At 46.1% G+C, this 20,090-nt stretch overlaps 2 long non-coding RNA genes across 4 annotated transcripts; one reads left to right on the top strand and one right to left on the bottom strand.

Annotated features, from left to right (window-relative positions):
- The first annotated feature begins 2,157 nt into the window (after positions 1-2,157).
- LOC109491861 lies at positions 2,158-12,353 on the top strand. 3 transcript variants are annotated; one of them, XR_006586065.1, is made up of 4 exons: positions 2,158-4,441; positions 8,191-8,286; positions 8,448-8,647; positions 11,055-12,353. It is a non-coding gene; the product is annotated as an uncharacterized LOC109491861 (long non-coding RNA). The 3 variants fall into 3 exon arrangements; XR_002736130.2 differs by lacking the exon at positions 11,055-12,353 and adding an exon at positions 9,710-10,941 and having other exon boundaries at positions 2,163-4,441; XR_006586066.1 differs by lacking the exon at positions 11,055-12,353 and adding an exon at positions 9,710-10,941 and having other exon boundaries at positions 2,167-4,441; positions 8,448-8,561.
- LOC123380380 lies at positions 7,837-8,561 on the bottom strand. The gene is made up of 2 exons (XR_006586068.1): positions 8,420-8,561; positions 7,837-8,290 (listed from the first exon to the last, which is right to left on the bottom strand). It is a non-coding gene; the product is annotated as an uncharacterized LOC123380380 (long non-coding RNA).
- Positions 12,354-20,090: the final 7,737 nt, after the last annotated feature.

Below are 20,090 nucleotides of genomic sequence, written 5' to 3'. Positions count from 1 at the left end.
CTAGGTGCAACAGGAGTGAAGGAGTTCGAGAAATGGGAGAATAGGAAACTGGTGTCATTGAGGATTATTGGAGGTTGGAGATGAAACCATTCCAGGGTGTGGCCATCAGTGCGAGTGGCTTGGGTGGAATGGACTAGTCTACTGGGCAGGTCGCCCTTATAGACAGAGCAGTCAGGATGATGGCAGGTCTTGGGATGGAGAGGACAGACCTTGAGCCAGGCACTATGGTCTTCATGAAGCAGGCAAACGACAGCTATAAAAGTGGGTAGAGAAAGGGTGTGGGCTTCTCAGGAGCAATGTTTCTACGAGGATCGAGAAGGTATGGTTTGGAAGCAGATCCAGGAAACTGCTAGGTTGCTTGTCTGGGTGGGACCTGGGCTTCCTCCAAAAGAGTGGGGAGAGAAGAGGCTTTGTCCAGGGGAGGCAAATGTTGGTGAAGCAGAACCCTCTTGTAAGAGCAGGTTTCAATTCAAACCAGGAAGGGGTCAAGGTGAGAACGCAGGGGGTTATGTACTGTGGTGTCGTGTTCCAGAAGCCCCAGAGGAGGAAGGGCAGGAGTCGAGGGAGAGGGCGCCCAAGTCGAGCAGTGCTTGTGACTGGTGCTGCCATTTTCAGTCATCCTGGTCTCTCCCCCTTCACCCCTGCAGCCAACTGGTAACCAAGGCCTGTTGATTCTGATTCGTAAATAGCTCTGGGGTCTCTCCCCGGCCTTCCTTTGCCACCGCCAGAGCCCTAAACAAAACTCTCGGGGACCACTGCAATGGCTTCCTTTTGGGCCTCCCTGTCTCCTGCTTAGTTATGCCTCCCCACCCCCTCTCACTGCCCGCCCCCTCCGTCCTCCACGTAGCTGACCGAATGTTCTTTTTTGGTCCACAAATCTGATCCCGTTTTCCCACTACTCAACATTCCTTAGTGGCCCCGCGATTGTTAACGAGACACCATCTGTCCCATTTGTTTGGCTTCCAGAGTCCTTTGTAATCAGTCTCCCGCTGATCTGTCCCTGTGTCGTCTTCCACTGCTCCCCACCCCCCAACTCTATGCTCTAGTAATACTCAATTATTTATAGCGCTCAGAACATGTTACTATGTCCTCTCACGTTTCCAGATTCTGCACGCTCCATTTCATCTGCCTACACGTTATTCTCATTTGCCACACCTCGCCCCTGCCAGAGCCCGCACCCGCATCCACTCACGTCCTTCTTCCTCTGTGAGTTCGTCCTTCACTCCTCTGGACAACCTAGGGGGTCCTTTCCTTAAACTCCCCCTATACCTTGCACATCACACCACGAAAGCAGGTGTGCAATTATACTGCATGTATATGACCATTCATCTTCCTACTTGACAATACGCCCTCTTTAGAGAAAAACATTATCTTTTTAGAAAGACTTTTTTTTTTAAGAGCAGTTTTAGGCTCACAGCCAAATGGAGGGGAAGGCACAGAGATTTCCCACATATCCCCTTGTCCCCACACATGCACATCCTCCTCCGTTATCAATATCCTGCCCCAGAGTGGGACATTGTTAAAATCAGTGAAACACATGGGCTTACCATTAGCACCCAAAGTCTACAGATGGCCTTAGGGATCACTCTTGGTGTTGTACAATCTATGGCTTTGGACATGTGTGTAACGACATACATCCTCTGTTACAGTACCATACAAAGTATTTTTACCGCCCAGAAAATCCTCTGTGCTCTGCCTATTCATCCCTCTCTCCCGCTAATCCCTGGCAACCGCTGATCTTTTTACCGTCTCTGTAGTTTTTGCCTTTTCCAGAATGTCAGACTGTAATATAGTCTTTGCAGAGACATGGTCTTTTAAGGCTTACATCCAGTGCCTGTCGCATAACTTGGCACATAGTAGGGGTAAACGACCTACAGAATTAATGGTTGACTTAGTGTGTGTTTAGGGAAAGGACACTCGGTGATCTGAATGAAGCACGGTGTATATAATTAGGCTCTAAACTCCAAATGCAGCTCTGCTCTTTTTTTTTTTCTTCCTTTAAATTTTTTTTACATTTATTTATTTTTGAGAGACAGAGCACAAGTGGGGGAGGGGCAGAGAGAGAAGGAGACACAGAATCTGAACCAGGCTCCAGGCTCTGAGCTGACAGCACAGAGCCCAATGCGGGGCTCGAACTCACACACCGTGAGATCATGACCTGAGCTAAAGGTGAGCGCTCAACCGACTGAGCCACTCAGGCGTGCCATACTCTGGGCTGTCTTGAAGCTAGTAGACTATGTCTGATTCAGTTCATCTCCAGACCTCATCCCCAAGGCTAGCACATATACATATTTTTTTATATGAAGGGGACTCAACAGATATGGAATGAGGACACAGTCCCTGACCTCAAAAAGTCTATGGTAGACCGGTAGTCTAATGTTTCTGCAACATGCTATTCCACTCTCCTGCCTCTTCAGCGGTCACTAGGAAGGGTCTAAGGACTACAATCACTTGTTCATTCATTCATGTATTCAACAAGTGCTGCATTCTGCTTTTTAACTGGAAGCTTTTGGAAGGGCAAGGCTGTGGTTAGATGGCTGGTGCTGTACTGCACAGGCTGAGAATCGCATGGGAATAGACTCTTGCCCTCAAGGCATCCCATGCCTAAACCTTGGGGCTCCAGGGAGCCTTCCCTGCCCCTGCCTGGCTGACTATTCCAGCTCCCCAGGCTTTCTCCCCTGCGAGCCTTGTTGTACTCCAGTCAGAACCAGACAGTTTGGCATTAATTGCTCTCTAATTGTTTCAAGTGTGCTATTTTTATCTCCGGAGGACTTTGCACTCTCCTTGCAAACCGCCTGGTCTTTCAGTTTCACATTGCCACTGTGCCCCCAGCGCCCGGTAAAAGCTTGCTGATTGATTTGCTGTGAGGGGTAATTATTTCCGAGGCTGCCCTGGGATATGGATCTCTCCTGAAATTGTTGCTGCTTCTGCCCCCTGCAATGCCCTCCCACTCTCAGCATCTCCCACTGGCTGTTGCTTCCATGGGTGTCTCTAGAACCTCCTCTGTTTCTCCTTCTCTCTGTCTACTCCCCCTTCTGTCTATGCCTCTGGGGTTCTCTCTTTCCACCAGTGCTCCTTTTGCATAAGGGCTCTCTTGGCCAGAGCTGTTATTCTTATCAGCTGCCTCACCATCTATTTTTATCTCTCCACGCAAAGTATTAAATACTTCTGGGACCTGCTAGGGTGAATGAAGCTTCCACTTTGAATTTCTGCGTTTTCAGTTTTATTATCTCAAGACACAGTTAAAAGAAAGGGGTCTTGGGGGAAAGATGGAGCTGAGGTGAGGTCAAGTGGGAAGAGAGGCTTCTTTCTAGAAGGGCAAGCAGTGATTGCTGAGAGGAGGGCTAGGGAGGGGCAATCACCGAGGCCCCCAGCTCCTTGTTATTTAGTCTCAGAAAAAAAGACAGTAAGGCGGTAGTGACAGCATGGAGTTTTGCTTCCGAAGGCATCTTAAGGTTCAGAGAAGCTCAGAAATTTTTCTGAGAATTGCCATCATGGCTCTCCAGACTGTTTGAAACTTGCTTACCCTGACAGTAGACTGAATCATAAGATCTGTTACAGCTCTTGGGGCCTTAGAGAGGGTTTTGTCCCACCTCTTTCCAAGTGTGAGCTCTTGGGCAGAATCTGAGCCATTCAGATTTACGAGGCCACTACTTCCATTGAGGAGAGGCGCAGTGGTGATAACTATTTGGCAGATCAATCCAGCAATATTTATTTGCCGCCTAGAATGCTGGTACCAGAGCATCAGGGTTAAGAGGCTGGGCTTGGCTTCACGTTGACCTGGGTTTAAATCACAGATGCAACATTTTCTGCAGGAGTTCAGGCAGGTTACTCAAACTCTCTGAACCTCAGGTTTTTCATAGCTAAGTGCGCATAATAATACTTCATGGGATTATGATGAGGATTATTGAGTCAGGGAAAGCACTTAGTGGAATGCCTGGTGCATAGCAAGTGCTCATTTGAGAGCTCATAATATTATTATCCCAAGGGCAACTATTACCTTCTTCCTAACCAGACTCCATCCCAGTGCTCACCCAAATCCTTTGGGGAACCCTGGGCCAAGTCATCTACATGGTGAGACACTCAGGGGCCACATGAACAAGCCCCAAGTGACAAACATGAGGCACCTGGGGCACTTTCCGTTGGCTGTGATTGTTCAACCGCTTCTCTTAAGAGACCAAAACCAGGACGTGGCCCCTCTACAAGCCGGACTTAAAACTGAGGACCCGGCTCCAAAGAGCACCAATGAGCTGCCTGAGTTGCCTGCCAATCTCGACCAGTCAGGGCGAGGCCCTTCTGACCAATCAGGACGAAGCTCTACCCTGCAGGACAAGACCCTTCAAACCAATACCAATCAGGATGAAGCACTTTTTTTTTTTTTTTTCCTTTTCCTTATTGGCACTTTAGCCTGCGTGGGAGCCTGAGCTGTTGCTTCCTCTGTGTGAGTAGCGCCTTCTTTCTGTTTGTGGGTGCTCGTCTGACTACTCTGTTGGTGCTGTATCTGGAGCTGTCTCTCTGATAAAATTGTTCTCAGTGCTTTTGACTTTTGGGTCCTTGTCGGGCTCGAGAACCCGACTCCGGCACCGATAGCAACCAATCTTGTGGACTTCGGCTGTGTGTTCCGTTGGGTAGGAGCATTTAGAAAGAACACAGGGTGACCGGAGCCCCTTGCAGAGCTGTCGTGGGTGGCGGGGACTCACTTGGCCTTTTCTGTGAATACAGTCCGACCCTCTTCAACAGAATATCCCTGCCATAAAATATATCCCCCTCCTTGCCAACCAGTGCGGTGATCCAGGTCATTTATCGCTTCTTTGGTGAGCAGATAATGTAGTGCAGGTGTAAAAAGCAAATGATCTGAATATGGAAATCCCTGGATTCAAATGTTGGCCTCCATTATATATCGGTAGGCTAGTTGTTGAACATTGCTAAGAGAGCTTTGTTTCCTCGCGTCCAAAAGTGGGGTGATAAGAATGCATGATTAACAGACCATGCATAAGAAACACTCAACACGGTTCCTAGCCCATAGGGCTTGTTCGGTAGATGGTGGAGCACGTTGTAGTTGAAGCGTGGTGGTGATTGATGATGTTGCTTCCGTCCTGGGACACCTGCTGCGTTTTACTCCTTTGCAAATGCCTGCCGCTCTCCTTCACACCTAGCACTTGAAGCTCAGTTCAGGCCGGCCTAGACTTGAACCTAAATTTGTCTGCCAACAACCTCAGAGCACTTCCAGGTTACTGTGCTTCATCAGTGAAGCCGGGCCCAGAAGCAGTCAAGAACCTGGCAAAGCTCCTTCTGGCTGACTTGGTACCGCCGGGGGGGGGGGGGGGGGGGGACCGTGTCAAACACTTCTTCCCCCGAAAGGCTGCAGAGGCTGCCTTTCACAATGCAGAGCAGACACCACACTCCCAGACAAGTTCCTAATTAACGACACATAATCAGTGCCTTTCAAATGTGCATATGTTATTCTCTGCCCAGCTAATTAAGTGCACTAAACATTTCATGGTTAAAGATGGAGGCTGGGTTATCAGAAAAGCCCATTAGAACCAGCCCAGATTCAGAGCTCGGAAGATGGAAAAGTTCAAGGAGCGCCTGGGTGGCTCAGTCGGTTAAGAGTCAACTCGGTTTCCGGTCAGGTCACGATCTCACGGTTTCGTGGGTTTGTGCCCCACATCCGGCTCTGCGCTGGCAGCTGGGAGCCTGCTTGGGATTTTCTACTTCTCTCTCTGCCCTTCCCCCAGTCATGTTGTCTCTGTCTCTCTCAAAGTAAATAAAAAGATGGAAAGATTCTGATCCAGGTTCCACTGAGCTGATAGTCTTTTTTTTTAATTTATTCATTTATTTTGAGAGAGAAACAGGGCAGGGGAAGGGAGGGACACAGAGAGAATCCCAAGCAGGCTCTACTCTGCACAGAGAATAACATGGGGCTCAGTCTCATGAACCTCGAGATCATGACCTGAGCCCGAATCAAGAGGTGTTTGACCAACTGAGTCACCCAGGCACCCCTGAACTGATGGAGCCTTTAACACAGCCCCTCACCCTCTCTAAGCCTCTCTGCAAGTAGGGCCACAGAGGCTTTCTACCTCTTAAGGCTGTTACAACTGAGGCAGTCACGATCATCCCTGGGGAAGTAGGGACCTACATACACTAAGGCACACAGTAATTACTCCTCGGCTTTGCTAGAACCTTGTTTTCTAGGCAGGAAGGGTGGTCAGCTTCACATAAAAGCGATGTGTGTTTGTGCCTTCTGGGGTGTGGGCTTTAGACATCTTGTGCGATCCTCATGACCATTCCTACCCACCAGAAAAATAAAGTGCCTTCAAGGAGCTCCCAGGGGGCTCATCCAGATTGTGAACGGCTGAGCCACAATGTGAATCCAGGTTGACCCAATCTTAAAAACCCAGAATTCATTCTTCTTGCTCCCTCATGCAAAATATCATCCTCCTTGGCTAGGTCCTCTCAGGTAGCCTCGCCCTCTTTTCCGGTTCCCTCTCTTCCCGCCCCTGTATCTCACCACCCCGCCCCGTTAAAATACACTCTCTTCCGTCCCATCCGCTGAGGACCCCGCAGCGTCTCTTCTTCGGTGAGGTCTATCTAGTTAACCTGATGGAATATTCTTTGCGGGTTTGTGAGCCTAATGCTACCATTCTCCTCCCTCCTCCCAGCCCCAGTAATTTAATTACTTGAATAAGAGCCTTCTGGAAAGAATGTGATACTCTGCAATCACACCAGAGATTACCTGCTTGCTCCACCCCTACCAGGAGTTGCCCTGAGCAACCACGCTTATGGAAGTTGCGTGATCATGGGAGCGAAGCCAGAAGGTTCACTGGGTGCACAATTTATGGAGATTAATATAGAACAGGGTTATAAGGTGAGGGGAACAGCCAGCAGAGATCGGGAGCTGATGCGGACAAAGGCAAGATGACAGAAGTTATAATGTGTTAGAGCCGGAGGGCTGGCTTTACTCGGACAGACCAGAGGGACCGGGGAACAACAGATGTCCCTTCTCTCAGAAAGCCTGCGTTCTCTCCTTTCCCCTGCTCTCCAAAGCCTTTCTGGTCACAGAGGCAGCGCTTGCAGTAATGAGTTGCAGGTGGTTGCGAAGCCGTCATTTTTGATTTACCACCAGGTTCCAGGCATGGAAGGGGCGGCTGAGAGGGCCTCATCCAAATCAGTTGCATGAGGATGTTTATTCCACATTATTACACTCCGGAGTCGTCTTCCACGACTGCAGGGTAGATAGGGACTGGGAGGCACTGTGTTTGAGCACAGGGAGGGTGACCACCATCTAGGCTGCCCCTCGTTTGCGTTCTCTCTCTGTGCCTCTCCCCTCCCCCCCCCACCTCACGATGGAAATCAGGAGCAGGTAGACAGTGGTTCATTGTTGCTAGACCTGAGAGAGAGAGAGAGAGAGAGAGAGAGAGAGAGAGAGAGAGAGAGAGACTAACAAGCAGGGGAGGGGCAGACACATACACACACACACACACACACACAGAATCTGAAGTAGGCTCCAGGCTCTGAGCTGTCAGCACAGAGCCCAAGGCCAGGCTCGAACCCACAGACCTTGAGATCATGACCTGAGCCAAAGTTGGACACTTCACCGACTGAGCCATCTGGGTGCCCCACCTTTCTCATTTTCTTAGTCACCAACCTCTTGCTTTGTCGCTAGACCTCTTCCCCTCTAACCTCTCTCTCTCTCCCCCCCTCCCCGTCCCCCCACCCCGTTCCTGCACCTGTTTAGGCAGAACAATGTGGCTACCTCTTACCCCCTCTCAGCCATGTGCCAAGTCCTAAGGGATGTCTTTTCACAGCTCACAATGACCCAGCAAGGTGTTTTGCTAAATCTGTTCTAATTTTTAATTTCGATTAATTACAATGAAATAAAATTCAAATTTCAGTTCTTCCGTGGCTCTAGCCACGTTTCAAGGGGCTTCACAGCCACACGTGGCTAGTGGCTACTGTGTCGGGCAGTGGAGACAGCAAAAAGTTCCACTGGTCAGCACCACAGCTGAACGAAGACCGATCCCCCCGCCCCCACGAGATTGTGTCACTGGCCATTGGACTAACCCCTTTCCCTGCCTCGCTCGTTAAAGTTTACTGAGTCCTTTGGCTGTGTGGGGTACTTTTCACGCGTTTTGTGTCATCGTCCCAATGGTTCTTTAAAGTACATAGCGTTTTCCGGGTCGCACACAGGAGGAGCCTGGATTTCTGACAGCCAGTGCAGCTGGTCCGTGTTCTTTCCTCTGCGCCAAAGCTCACGGGTAGTGATGGAAAGATAACACCGAGCAGGTAACTGGGGGGGGGGGGGGGCGGACGGGGAGGGAACAGGAGACAGCGTTGTCAACCACGTAGTATAGTCTTAATTGTTTTAGGTAGGATTTTCTCACCCTTAAGGGTTCAGTCCCCAGATGGGGTTACTGACCAGGAAGCTCAAAGGCTCTTTTTTCCAGGGGATGGAATCTGTACTTTGCTTTGATGGCTGCTATTGCTTGCGGCAGAAACCTGTGTGGAGGGACAGACCGGAGCCCTCCTTGGAGAGAAACCAGCAGCGATGGAAAACTGAGGTGGTGATAGAGCTAGCGATCCCTCCCCCACACCATCTGCTCCCAATGCTTCCTTCTGTTCTTTGCTCCACAGAGCAGCCTTCCAGGTCAGAGCCACCCCCTCCTGCTTGGGAAAACCTGCCTTTCTGTAGGTTGAGCCCGGAGCTGACCCAGTTCCATCAGTTCCCCCTGGGGGGAGGCCTGGGTTCGATGATGGCGCCATCTGCTGGCCCTTTCTCACGCTGCAGCCGCTGTTGTGTTCTTTCTCGGAATCTGGTGGTTCTCCAGGTTTGGTCCTTGGAATCACCTGTATCACCTGGCACTTGTTAGAGATGCAAATTCTGAGATTCTGCTCACTGAATCAAAAATTAGATTGAGTCCCAGCTGCTCGGGTTTTAACGAGCCCCTCGAGTGATCCTGCGGCACTTGGGAATCACTGATTTAGGAGATCCAAGGCCACCGTTTGTTCATTCAAGTGAGCAATTATTATTCCCCCTTCTAGGCAAACATGACCAATGCCCGACCCCCTCCCCCAACACACACACGTGCTGTCGCCTCACATCTCTGTGCAGTAGGGAAGGGAAGCACTATGATCACCCCACTTTCCAGACAAGGAGGAAGTGAGAACAGCAGACTGACCCAGGACCACACAGCTTGTAAATAGCAACGTTGGGTCCCATGCTCAGGTCTTTGCGTGTCAAAACCTGGGTTGTTCACCAAACCGCACATTACCAACTTCTCCATGAGTTGGGGGGGGGGGGGGTGGAGGTGGTGGGAGGGGAGAAACCTTCCCAAATCACATACAACTGAAACTTGCCGCACTGCCTGAACTTGCCAGCAACTTTCACATGGGGTTACGTATTCCTTTCAGAAGGCCAGCAGAGAGGCTAATTATCGCCCTATCACCTGCCACCTAGCCAGTCCCTCCCCATCTCTCCCGTTGACCCGCATAGGACATTACTGGGTGGATTGTGGTGGGGAAAGCAGGGGAAGACTTCAATGCACTGCCTGGGTGCAGAGCTTCAGGGCCCACGGAAAGGCAGGAGTTTAACTAGACTGCTTAATTGGGGATGGAGAGGGAGCAACAATGGGACCAAACAGAAGCAGAAAAATTCTGGAAGGAAGAAGAGGTAAGACCAGAAGGCAAACTCGGGCTCCTCTTTTACCAGTTAGCAGCCTCTGAAGCAGCCCTTCAAGCCCACGACAGGCTGTCCGTCCACAGCAAACGTTCGTGGAGCACCTGTGACGAGCAGAGCATCACACGATCAGTCCCCTGCCTACAAGGGACACGCTTGTTGTGCAGCGGAGGAGACACGGGGCTAAATGTGTAAAAATATTTTAACAAATAGCAGTATTTTTGGAATAACAACGGTAACATTTATTGAGCACTTAACCAAATGCTAGGCAGGGTTCCAGACCTGAGGCGACCAGGGTGGCCGAGGGAGAGTTACCACCACTTTAAAAAGTTCCACTTCTGGTCTTTAGCTTTGCAGGCCTGGGAACTGGATTTTGTTTAGTCTCCTCTCTGTTTATCTGGCTCATCGCTATCAGATTCACAGGGAAATATATTAACCAGAATGGCAGTACGTCCATTTACAGCCCAGTCTACGACATTCGTGAGTCTGTTCATCTTCTTTCCTTATGAAAATCTATAGGCACGTCACTTGGTGGGCATGGGATCAAAGCAGGGGGCGTTAGGTGAAGGGATTGGGGAGTGTCAGAGAGAGAGAGAGCCTGGATGCTGTCTCATCTTTGGCCCTGGAAACACCTGGATGGCTCAGAAGACACCTAGATGCTCACATGAAGGCTCAGGGGACCCTCTGCCTGGATCAGGGCTGGAGACACATGAGCCCTGGTCTGGCTGCCCATCCTTTCTGCCTCCCTGCGGGATTGCAGCCAGGCTGCAATGCGGGTCATCTGATTTCAGCTTTAGTCTCAAGGTTCTCTGGTCCCTGTGGTTGGTGTTGTCTTGCCACACTCCCAGGATTATACCCACGACTGTCTGTCAAGGTAGTTTCACCAGCAGATAAACTCAGCCTCGTGTATGCTGTACTGATGCTTAAGTTGCTCTATCAGGAAGATGGCCTTTTCCTGACCACAACCCCCAGTGCCAAGGCTGCCCCCGGAGCTGGCTGGCCATAAGACAGGCCCAAGCATCTGCTCTCAGCCACCATTTCTCAGCCTCCCCTGTTCTCCCCTGTCTTTACCTTCAACACACACAGAGTCAGGGAGATCTGGAACAAAAACACAGAGGGAGACTTTGAACCAGTTGGTGGCTTCTCTGTCTCTCCCAAGAGCTATTTGTTCCTTATTCATCTTTGTTTCCCCAGAAGCTAGAAGAGTTTCCAGTGCTGGTTACAGATTAATAAATCAATAAATGCCTCGTAGACGAATGGAAAGAGTTCTGGTCTGTGGATCAATACATTTAGAGTCTAAAATTGTTTCGGTACCATCACTAACTTACTTTGGGATCTGTGACTAATCACTTGATGGCTTTGTTCTCTGTTTCCCCAGACATAAGATAGGAGAATCATCCCTCCTCCCTTCCTGCTTCAAAAGGACATTAGGCAGGTGCATTTGATCACTGCCAGAGATTGAACTTCTGCCAAGTTATAGAAGTTATGTATCACTTTAACATCTTTTTTCCATCTTAAGATAGGCAATAAAGAGTGAAGGCTTCTGGGCACTAAATACGTTTTCTAGTTCCATCACGTTGGTCTAACAGGGTCTCAAAACGCAGGAGGACACATCTTGTCCCACCAAGCTCTCGGGAATAATAAGATGATGCCTGTAAAGTATTTGATGGCTCCTAAAGTTGCTACTGATCAATTTGCACCACTGTTTTGGTTCGCAGTTGATTCCACGTGCATGGTTTCAATGCTCAGAGAAGCGTTTTAAAAATGTAGGAATTACGGGGTGCCTGGGTGGCTCAGTCTGTTGAGCATCCGACTTCACCTCAGGTCACGATCTCATGGTTTGTGAGTTCAGGCCCCACGTCGGGCTCTGTGCTGACAGCTCAGAGCCTGGAGCCTGCTTCGGATTCTGTGTCTCCTCTTTCTGCTCACTTCCCCGCTTTGTGCGCTCACTTTCTCTCTCTTTCTCTCTCTCTCAAAAATAAATAAACATTAAATTGTTTTCAGTGTAGGAATTAGGCCTGAAAAAGGGATATGAAATGAAATGGTTTCTAGAATTTAGTGATTTGTGGCTCTTGGTCAAGGAAACCCTGGTGCTCACTGAGATTGTGGGTTCTTCACTGAAGACCAAGTCAGACCTCATGATGCCAGGCCCCTGGATAGAGTCTCCGGACCAGGGCCCCAGCTCCTTCCTGCCCCTCGGCTAAGCTCCCTCCTCCCAGCATGATGTCCCCTGGAGCACATTGACTGATCTACCCTGTGTGATGCAGATGATCCTGGCTGGGTCAGTTCTCACCCTAGGCTCCGTGAGTGCTCTGCCCTCTAGCCAGCCATGCGCGCACTTTCTTTCACACTGGAAATCTCAGCCTTCAAGAACTCAGAAAGTATAATCAGCTGTTCAGATTTTCAAAGGACAGATGTAATGGGCAAAAATCCATTTCAAAGCCTGGGGCTGGAGTGAATAGTGGTAATAAAGTGAGGACAGTTTATAATCACTAATCCTCTCCTGAAAGCATTTCTTGGTATTATCTCTCGATAATCTCTCTTTCTGCCTCTCGCCCGGCCTTCATTTTCCCTGCCACCTCCACCCTCCTTGTCTGAAACACATAAAGAAATGGTTTTTTTATCTAATGAATTTTTGAATAAAATTGCGTAATCTGTTTCTTAATTTTAAAAGCAAGAGAGTTGAGCATTTTGCATTGCCTAAAGGAAAACCAAGTTGTTTTTCATTTTTATCTGGGGGGAAGGGAGTAGAGGGAAGGATTGACTGTGTGGGTAGGAAAATGATCCCCTATCTTTGACACGAATTTAACTTTTCTCTTTGGGTTTCAGACTTTTTCCTAATTCAGTGCCACCCTATGTAAGCAACTGTATTTCCAATCTTCTCCCAGCATGGATGCTGGTGTCTAGCCAGAAGAGTCTCCGTGGGGACCTTGACTTTCTGTACCGGTGGCCTCCTGAAGGACGGGCGTGGGTTCTGATACCACTGGCTGGGCCACTTACCAAATCATTCAGGTTCTCTGAACTTCAGTTCCCTTCTCTGCAGCTCAGTGCCTGGCCGACCTAATTCACAGTCAGTGAGAGGAAAAATTATAAAATAAAGCTGTGGATAGGTTGGAAGTATTCGGGGAAATGTAAAGTTCTGTGTGAATGGCCAGTGCTTTATTTCCTGACCTCTGGAATGCGTTTTTCCAATTTCCTGGTCAACTAGCTCCCATTCATTCATCAGTGATCACTATCAATCCCTACTTTTTTTTTCTTTTCTTTTTACTAAGGAAAAAATTAAACCTATACAAAAGCAGAGAGACTAGCATAATGAACTCCCAGCTACTCATCTCACCCAGCTTCCATGATTGCATTAATGGAGAGTCTTATTTCATTTATATTCTTGCCTACCCCTGATTATTTTGAAAAAAAAAAAATCTCGGATAAAAGATACATGTATATATATACTATATATATAAATAATTATGCTATAAGTACTATATATACTATATATATACTATATATACCATAGCGTATATATATACTATATATATACTATATATAGTATGTATATATATGTACCTATATATATGTATATAGTATGTATATATATATATACACATATAGTATATATAGTGTATATATATATAGTATATATATATATAGTATATATATACGCTATGGTATATATAGTATATATATAGTATATATAGTACTTATAGCATAATTATTTATATATATAGTATATATATACATGTATCTTTTATCCGAGATTTTTTATAGTATATATACTATATATATATTTTTTATATTTTTATAATTTTTATATTTTTATATTTATATTATAAAATTATATATATATTTATATTTATATTATAAAATTATATTTTATAATTTTTATATTTTATAGTATATATACTATATATATCTTTATATATATCTATATATATAGTATACTATATATACTATACTATATATATATACATAGTATAGTATATATATACTATATATATATAGTATATATATATAGTATATAGTATATATATATAGTATATATATAGTATATACTATATATAGTATATATATACTATATATATATACTATATACTATAGTATACACTATATACTATATACTATATACTATAGTATACACTATATACTATATATAGTATATAGTATATATATATATGCTATGGTATATATAGTGTGTGTGTGTATATATATACACACATATGTATACATATATATGTATATACATATATATAGTGTGTGTGTATATATATATAGTGTGTGTATGTATATATATATACACATATATATGTATATAAACGTGGTTGGTTTTGGTTGCTATGTCTCGCTAGTCTCTTTTGTCTTTGAATTACCTCTGTCCTTAACTGTTTTCTTTGCAATTTATTTGTTGAAGAAGCTGAGTATGAGCTCTGTGGAATCCACGACTTTTTGGATTTGGTCGCCTGCAACTCTGTGCTGTTCTTTAATATTTTCCTTCTTTCCCTGTGTTTTTTCTATAAACTGGTCATTGGATCCTGAGGCAAGACCAGATCGCTTTGGTTATTTTTCAGGAAGAATGTTTGTGGCCCCGTTGAGTACTTCCTATCACTGCCTGTTATTTGCCATGTTCGTATCGCAGGGACGTTCACTAGAATCGCCAGTGGAGTCAGGAGGTGCCAACCGAATCTGTCACTTTACGAAGCACCCCATTCACTTCTCACCTGATGGTTTCAGCGGCCACTTGTGCTGGTTTTGTAATGTGTCAGCATGCTGAGGCAAGACTAGTCTTCCTGTGTGTTTCTGGTTGGGATGGGATGCAAAGGAAATTGTTGCGAGGGGCGGTGGGCTAACGGAAGTGGCAGCCACCATCATCTCACACCCATTTGGCTTGGCCATGAGCTCCCCTCATTGCTAGGAAATAGCCAGGCCTGCAGCACCCCACCCACCCCAGCGGGTCCCCTTTCAGCCCCCCCACCGCCCGGGCTGTTGCGTGTGTTAGCACCACGACGAGGCCCCAGCTTCTGCAGGACACCCATACCATCAGCATCAGAGACCAGCATCCCCAAGGGTTGGGCCATCTTCCTGGACTCCGCTGCAATTTACATCCGTCTTCCCTTTCCAACTACCTGCCCCGGGGACTTGAAGCCTGAGCCCCAAATTGGATCCGTTTTTCATTAGCGGTTGCAAGATGGTGATCTTCCAGTTGTAGCGATTCCTTTGCTGAAACGTTTAGTTGAAATTACTGAGTTGCAGTCTCAGTAGTCGATGCAGAATACTTGTTTCTTTCCCCTCGGTTTTCTTCTTCACCAGCTTTCAAAATAATGAATTGATTCCTAAGCACCTTCCAAAGGTAATCACTTAATTTCATTTGCTTACCTTTTTAAGGATCATTTTCAACTCGCAGACTTGAATATATTTGCCGTGGCACTGTAGTTGCTATTACTATGATGTTTACATTATCTTGCCTTTGGCTAATGGGAGATCATTCACGTGGGCTCCTAGATCTTTTTGACACAGTCCCTGTGGTCTCTGACAACCTCCCTGCCTTCCCGTGTGACAGAATGTTCCAGGCTGCCCTTTGATATTTCCTGTCCCAACCTTGAAAACAGCATTTATCCAAGAAGGCATGGCTGTTTTCAGTTGGAAATCCTATTTAGAGACACAATCTGGGTGTAGGGATGCTCATTATTTGGGGGTTAGTCATGGTTTCCAGACCTTTGCAGTGAACAGAGCAAAGAAATACGGCTTTTTAAAGAAAATACGTCATAAGTTCTCACTTTTCAAGTCAAATTTAAGATTATGGGATTTTCGATTTGGTTCATTCATTTTATATTTACATCTCTCCTTTTTAAAAAATCCTTTTTTTAAGTTTATTTATTTTGAGAGAGAGAGAGTGTGAGCAGGGTAGGGGCAGAGAGAGAGGAGAAAGAGAATCCCAAGCAGGCTCTGCACTGCCCGTGCAGAGCCCAATGTGGGACTCAAACCCACAAACTGTGAATTCATGAGCTGAAATCAGAGTCAGATGCTTAACTGACTCAGCTGCCCAAGCACCCCTCTCTCATCTGCTAAAAGGCTTGGACCCTAAATATTTATTTATTGATAAATAATTATTTATTTGATATATCCTAGTATACACACACACTTAATCGTTCCTGAGTAATACATAGCATATATGCTAATACAGTATATAGAGAATTTAATGTATATTCTCTAAAAAAAATTATATTTTTTATTTTTTTAATGTTTATTTATTTTGAGAGAGAGAGCAAGCACATGCACACAAGCAGGGGAGGCAGAGAGAGAGAGAGAGAGAATCCCAAACTAACTCCTCTCTGTCAATGCAGAGTCTGACAGGGGGCTCGATCCCATGAACCATGAGATCGAGTGAGCTCCATGCCCAACATTGGGCTTGAACTCATGACCCCAAGACCAAGAGTCACATGCTCCACTGACTGAGCCAGCCAGGTGCCCTTGTCTGTCTCTGTGTTTAAACCATCAACCTGATGAACACTTAAGTTCATTTCTTTAATTTGCTCTCAATATTTAGGGATTGTATATGTTTTTCAGTTTTCTTTTGTGATTATATAAGATATTAGTATATAGTTCCAAATTCACATGTATAAAATTCAATGCCATGTTGATTTAAAATGTGTCCACAAATGCTTTAACACTCCCCTTGAGTGCGGATTGGACTCAATATCTTGCATCGAACAAACAAAATAAGAAACAAATGTCAGTGTGTGATTTCTAAGACTAGGCCATAAAAGGTATTACAATTTCCTCTGCTGTTTTTATTTTTTATAAATTTTTTTAAACGTTTATTCATTTTTGACACACACACACACACACACACACACACACACACACACACACAGCAGGGGAGAGGCAGAGAGGGAGGGAGACACAGAATCCGAAGCAGGCTCTAGGCTTTGAGCCCTCAACATGGAGCCTGATGCGAGGCTTGAACCCACACACCATGAGATCATGACCTGAACCAAAGCCGGATGCTTAACCTACCGAGCCACCCAGGCACCCCTCCTCTGCTCTTTTTAGATAACTTGTGGTAGAGGACACCAGCTCCCACATCATAGGGGGGCCCAAGCAACCCTATGGAGAGATGAGGTCCATGAGGCCTCTTGCCAACAACCGTGTGAGGGAACCATAGTGTCGGTGGATCCCCTAACCCAGGCAAACCTTCTGATGACTGAAACTCACACCCACATCTTGACTGCCATCTCCTGAAATACCTTGAACCACAACCCAACTAAGCTGCTCCTGGATTCCCGATGCTCAGAATTTATGTGACATAATAAAAATGTATTGCTATTTTTTTTTAATTTTTTTTTTCAACGTTTATTTATTTTTTGGGACAGAGAGAGGCAGAGCATGAACGGGGGAGGGGCAGAGAGAGAGGGAGACATAGAATCGGAAACAGGCTCCAGGCTTTGAGCCATCAGCCCAGAGCCTGATGCGGGGCTCGAACTCACGGACCTTGAGATTGTGACCTGGCTGAAGTCGGACGCTTAACCGACTGCGCCACCCAGGCGCCCCATGTATTGCTATTTTAAACCAATAAGCTTCTGGAACAATCTGTGATGCAGTAATTGACAACTAATACAGGAGCATTCAGAGAAGTCTAGTTTCTGTTCCTGTCTCTTCATACCCTGGAAGTTAACCAGTTTTTTGTTGTTTTTTTTTTGTTGTTTGTTTTTTCCTGGCTAATGTTTGTCCTTCCACTGCTTTTGTTTTATAAATACAAGCAAATATGTATATATTTGTATTATGCATGTTTCTTAGGTTAAAATTACTATATTATACAATCTTCTGAACTTTGCAGTTTTCTTTTTTTAATGTTTATTTATTGATTTTTGAGAGAGAGCACACGAGTCGGGGGAGAGAAAGAGAACACCAAGCAGGGTCGTGAACTCATGAACCATGAGACCATGACCTGACCCAAAACCAAGAGTCAGATGCCCAACTGACTGAGCCACCCAGCCACCCCTGAACCTTGCGGTTTTGAATTAACAATGTTTAATGGAAATTATTCCAAAGCTGAGTAGAGAGATAGTTTTCATTCTTTTTAAAAATTTATTTCTTTAAATTCAAGTTAGTAACATACAGTGTAGTCTTGGCTTCAGGAGTAGAACCCAATGATTCATCACTTACATATGACACCCAGTGCTCATCCCCACAAGTGCCCTCCTTCATGCCCATCACTCATTTAGCCCATCCCCTCACCCGCCTCCCTTCCAGCAACTACAGTTTGTTCTCTGTATTTAAGACTCTCTTAACGGTTTGCCTCCCTCTCTGTTTTCATCTTATTTTTCCTTCCCTTCCCCTGTGTTCATTTGTTTTGTTTCTTAAATTCCACAGATGAGTGAAATCAGAGGATATGTGTCTTTCTCTGCCTGACTGACTTAGCATAATACTCTCTAGTTCCATCCATGTTGTTGCAGATGGCAAGATTCCATTCTTTTTCATCACTGAGTAATACTCCATCGTATATAAACGCCACATCTTTATCCATTCATCACTTGATGGACATTTGGGCCCTCTCCATAACTTGGCCATTGTTGACAGTGCTGCTGTAAACATGGGGGTGCATGTACCTCTTTTCGACAGTTGCTTAGCCTTCTAATCTGTAGATGAACCATAGATGATACAGTCTGCCGGAGTTGTGTTGCTTCGTCTTTAGCATTGCAAACAGTGCATATGTAATAGGGTGCCTGTGTGTTTTCACAGTTTTGCTGGTGTATCTTTGGAATCCGTTCTTAAGCGCACTCTTTTTGAAATGGTTCTCCTATGACTTCAGCTCTCGCGGCTCTCCCTTGCCACCCCCCCAGAGTTTATTCCGTATGATACGGCACCTGTTTGCCTTTATTTTGTATGATTCTGAGCTTCCCAGGTGAATCTTAGTTCTGTACCTATGAGACTGTGCCGTGGTACTGCCCACATAAGGCAGTCACAGTGCCAACCTAGTGCTGTCAAGAGACGGGGTTTACAGATGTGACCTGGAGAGGGGTGCGAGGACAGTGATGGGGGTCAGAGCACGCCACAGGGGAAATCTTTTTTATAGTAGGTGTTCCAAAAAGGAAGCAACTCTTCCTGAAAGAAAAATAGCATTCCATCCCACTCGTATCCCGATGACAAGCGAGGTAACGGACATTACTTGGAAGAGTAATGTGGGAGATTATTAAGATCTAAGATACAAAATAAAGAGGACTCAGGTTAGAGGGAGAATCGTTTCTGTGTGAACCGGCAAAGCAGGCAGCCGGGGTCTCACCAAGCACAGCGGCTGGATGTAAAGCCTCTGCAGAGACAGATTCTATTTAAATTGAACATCTAGAACTGGGGGAACGATTAAGAATCTGGGGGTGGCTCAGTCGGTGCAGCCTCTGACTCTTGATCTCCGCTCAGGTCTTGATCTCAGGTCGTGGGTTAGAGTGAGCCTGGAGCCCACTTAAAAAAAAAAAAAAAAAGTAAAAGATTAAGAACCTACAACTGGACGGTGATTCTCTAAGGGACGGTCATCCTGAATGGTGTCACCTTCAGAACAGAGGTGCATGCAGTGGTGGATACGTGGGAGACTGACCTGTGAGCCCGATCAGCTTGATCAGGCCTGGTGACCAAACCCAGGGTCAGTGACAAGCACGTGGCACACAGCAGATTTTCAACAAACCCCTGATACACCGATCAGCTCCTTAGCTTCACATCTTCATCGCAACGTTCTTCTTATCCTTGCCTTTCTCCCGCCGTCTTCATGTGAGTTCAATGTCAGTGCGCAGGAACTTTCATTTCTTTCATAGCTGGGCTCCTCCAAATGTTGCATGTGAATCTGCTTTTTATTATCTCAAAATATTTTTATACACACAGTGTGCAAGTCACTGATGATGCAAACGCACGTTGGTGATAGACATAGTTTCTGTGTTTTAGAAATTGATGAGGTAGTCGGGGAAACTTGAGTACAAACACAAAGATAAGGACAATCATCACTACATGATTTCAGTAGCACGGGGGTTCGCGTAGGGTGTTGCCTGCTGGTAACACCACTCACGGGCGGGAGAGCCAGCTGAATGTTGAAGGGTTTGATGACAGATACATGGAAACGAGAGAGGAGGGTTTTTGGCAGGAAGGATTGTGTGAGCTAAATCAAGAAACTGGCAAGGTGCCATACTGATAATATTAGCTGTGGTGAGGAGGCCGCGGGGTAGAGTATCCCATCCCATCGGAACTGAGACTTTTTCAGCAGGAGGGGAAGAGGGCGAAACACAGGAAGACGAACACGCAGCGATGTGTGGGACGGAGTGGAAAGAGAGGGGGCTGGAGGCAGGCGGGCTGATTCAATGTCTGTGAATAGAATCGTGTTTTTCACACTGAGATTGGGAGCCCAACGACAACTGAGCATCTCGAAGAAGCTTCATCT

This window comes from Felis catus, chromosome D1, assembly GCF_018350175.1.
Source record: "Felis catus isolate Fca126 chromosome D1, F.catus_Fca126_mat1.0, whole genome shotgun sequence".
Classification (NCBI taxonomy): domain Eukaryota; kingdom Metazoa; phylum Chordata; class Mammalia; order Carnivora; family Felidae; genus Felis; species Felis catus.
The sequence above is the reverse complement of the archived record's forward strand: the minus strand, read 5'-3'. Positions and strand labels throughout refer to the sequence as shown.